Source organism: Temnothorax nylanderi, unplaced genomic scaffold, assembly GCF_030848795.1.
Source record: "Temnothorax nylanderi isolate EJ_2023f unplaced genomic scaffold, tnyl_v1.0 TNYL_tig0013_pilon, whole genome shotgun sequence".
Lineage (NCBI taxonomy): Eukaryota > Metazoa > Arthropoda > Insecta > Hymenoptera > Formicidae > Temnothorax > Temnothorax nylanderi.
The window spans coordinates 2,156,266-2,159,838 of NW_027249075.1; the positions used below are offsets into that span (position 1 = coordinate 2,156,266).

General features: G+C 36.2%; 2 non-coding genes across 2 annotated transcripts; one reads left to right on the forward strand and one right to left on the reverse strand.

Annotated features, from left to right (window-relative positions):
* The first annotated feature begins 221 nt into the window (after positions 1-221).
* Trnav-cac (transfer RNA valine (anticodon CAC)) lies at positions 222-298 on the forward strand. Its single transcript has one exon. It is a non-coding gene; the product is annotated as a tRNA-Val (tRNA).
* A 91-nt stretch (positions 299-389) lies between these two features.
* On the reverse strand, positions 390-462 carry Trnav-cac (transfer RNA valine (anticodon CAC)). The gene has a single exon. It is a non-coding gene; the product is annotated as a tRNA-Val (tRNA).
* Between the last annotated feature and the right edge of the window lie 3,111 nt (positions 463-3,573).

Below are 3,573 nucleotides of genomic sequence, written 5' to 3' on the forward strand. Positions count from 1 at the left end.
GATGAAATCTCCTGTCCGTGGAAACGCTAATAAATAAAAATTGTATTTTAGTTCAAGTAGACTTTGACAGAATTTTAATTTGAAAAGTTCAAGTCACAGAGGCCATTCAATATTAAAAATTTCGAAAATGAAAAGGTACAAAAGAACATGATTTATTGAATTTACGATCAAGACCATGTTTTATCGTTCGTCTTCTTATAATAGGAGCGAAAAGTTTCGAAGTTTCCGTAGTATAGTGGTTATATCACGTGTGCTTCACACGCGCACAAAGTCCCCGGTTCGATCCCGGGCGGAAACAATGTTTTTTGGAAGTATGAATTTTTGCAAATATAAACAAAAAAAATAATTTATCCTGTTAATAAAAAAAAAAGTTATGCTACTGCAAAAGATGTTTCCGCCCGGGATCGAACCGGGGACCTTGTGCGTGTGAAGCACACGTGATAACCACTACACTACGGAAACGTTGAAACTCTTGGGGTTAATTTAAGAACATGAACATAGACGTTTACTTTTATCTCGTATGACATGTGGATAACATTCGAAAATGTCAAATGTGAAATAAATCGCGTATGTGTATTCATATTCTCACTTGCATAATTTTATCTCATACGCCTTCATATTGTTATGTGAAATATTTATTGATTTATAGCGCGGTTAAAACTTTTAAAATTAAATTAACATTAAAACATTAAAATATTTACATTAAAAAGCTTTTAAATGATTTCTATACTTTATATGATAATTAGTTTAGTCAATTTTTATAGCCAAGTGTAAGAGAAAGCAGCTTGAATAAGTAAAATACTGAACTCATTGAATATGCATTTGTCACTGGCAATATCACAACTCTTACTTTTACTAGAGAGAAAGTCCACATTCATGTTTCTTGAAGCTCTTTAGTTGTTTTGCTAATATATTGTTACATGTCATGGTAACATTATATATTAAATAAAATACAATAATATATGTATATAATTTTTATTACATTTTTGTTAAATTTGGAAATCTTTTATTGAAAAAAATTCGGTAAATTTGTTTAACTTTAATATTAATCACGATTAAAACTTGTAAAACATCTCAACCTTTTAGAATCCGTTGAAATTCCCGTTTCATTATTTATCCGGTCAATCAGCTTTGCCCTTTTCTCGTTGTAAATCGGCATACTCTTTCAGCAGTCACGATCGCGAAAAATTTTCAATTTCACTTCAGTTTATTTCCTGGTTGCAGCAATGAGCGATGTGTTGCGCCACGCCATCATTTATATCGTTTTATGACATTTATTGGAAATTGAATTCTTTCTAGCTTACGAATGTAATAGAAAAAACTATGCAGTTGATTTCTAATTGGCTTTAATTAAAAGAAAACTTACACGAGATTTGACGATAAGAGTAGCAACGAAATCTTAAATTAAATTTCTCTGTCGTATTCGTTAAAATAATATGCACGGCTTCGTGATGATATATATCCCGGAATTATAGTATACCAATCAAATAACTTTTTTTACTATGTCCTATATTTTGATAGAGCTCGAATATAGTCGAGGCGTTGGTGGCCCGTTGACCTGACGATCAACGAGAGAAAGAGCGCAACCCGCGAAACTCTCGGTGATCACTTCATCTTCCTGTATCTCAACGTCAGAATGCCCTTAATCGGCGCAAAAATACCTCGGGGAAAGTGCGCTCTCTGCACGATTCATAGTTCGAACGCTTGCATCAACGTCTATGATAACAAGTTTCGCAAACTATAGCTCCATAGAAAATATTACAATCAGAATAATAAATATATAAATGTGTTTGACGCGCGGATCGCGTAATCGCGTCTGTGTTGGATACACATAAAAATGTTTTTCACAATGAGCGTATAAACTTCAATACTTGAAACTCATGTGTTTAAATTGCAAAATATATTAATATCAGAGAACTCAAAATACCTCCCATCGTATCTCTGCTGTTTTCGTTACGTGCTAGTATCGCTGTAGCATTTTTATCTCGTTATTATTTCAAGTTAAATGTGTTTTCGTTTTAGACGGTACGCTGAACTTGATTATGATATCGCGAATTGCGTTGAAGCTTGAATATTGCGAAATTTTGATATCGCCTAATACCATCCCGCGGCTAAATGATTCAGAATTAATCGCAAGGCCACACTTCGAGGAATTATTTATTTCAAATTAATCGATTCAAGGCTGCACGAGTCGTACACACATAGCCCAAGGTTACGATATATGAATTACAACTCTTATCAATTCCTCGCCCGACAAGGTCAGACCTTTATCTTCCAACTTTATTTGTACCGGCGTCCTATGGATTTCATTGCACGCATTAAATGGAAATGTGACACGCACATTATAGAATAGAATAGATAACGCAATTAGAGTGTAATATAACTAGCAGAGTATAATAAGGTTATACATAATTATGGCTAGGCTTATCACGACAATTCTAAAAATAGCATGAACGTCTTTGATAGTGAATTTTATCTTAAAATAATATTTTATGCTGAAGAGTGGGATGCTGACTGCTGAATATCTTATCTTCGGCACTGGTCAGTGTCAAAATAACTTTGTTCCAAAGTTCTGTAACTCTGGTTCAAAACTTATATAATTCAACAACCGCGTTTACCATCCTAATTTTCCCCTGCGATCATCGATATTTTAAGTCAGGCATTTCAGAGTAGAAGAATTAGAACGCAGACAGGAAGCGTCAAATATGATAAAGTCGTAATCAAAAGAGAAGACTATCCTGTTGGTAACATTTTTTTCTTTTTTTTTTTTCGGCCAACGGACCGCGATCGTGATGTAATCAGGCGGCAGACCGAGGCGAGCAAAAGCGGGAGAAATAGGCGCGACCTACATATTGTTTGGGTTCGCGTTACACAACCTGCATATACGACGACACGTAGGAGGGCAATGACCCGCCATATCGACGCGGAACAGGGCGGCTACACGCTTGTGAAAGCGTGAGACGGCGGCGTACCACGTGGCCCACGTGAATGGCCGCTTTCGAGTTTCACGACGCGTACGGCACGTGGGCGAGGTATAGTCGCGGGTGCTTCTCCCGATCGTCCATGAACGACGCGGAACATTGTAATTATCCCGATACTGAACTGGCGCGAGGGAGCGCGGCACGTGCCAGAGGCCTCAGCCAGAATGCTGCCTGCGTATAGGGTAAGAGTAAGTAAGGCCACACGTGTGACGCGCCATGCCGAACTCTCTTAAAGCTTTAAATCTGGCAATCATAGTATAGTACGTGATACAGGCATGTATATGTATATTGCGTCTTACTAATATTAAAAGAAAAAAATCCATATTTATTAGAAGAAATTATGTATTGCAACATTAGCAATTATATTAAGAGACATAGAAGAGATATATAAGTAAAAAATTCATTACATAGTGATTAATATAGCAAAAAAGGGAATTGAAATTAGAATTTGCGATAAAAATACAAAATTATATGTTTGTTATATTCCCTCGTTCCAAGTGAAAAGAAAATAAGTAGGACGTTCGGGTTGTCGTGTACCAATCGTATGTTTGATGACGATGTTTAATTGTTTAATAAGGTTAAGCGTCCGTCC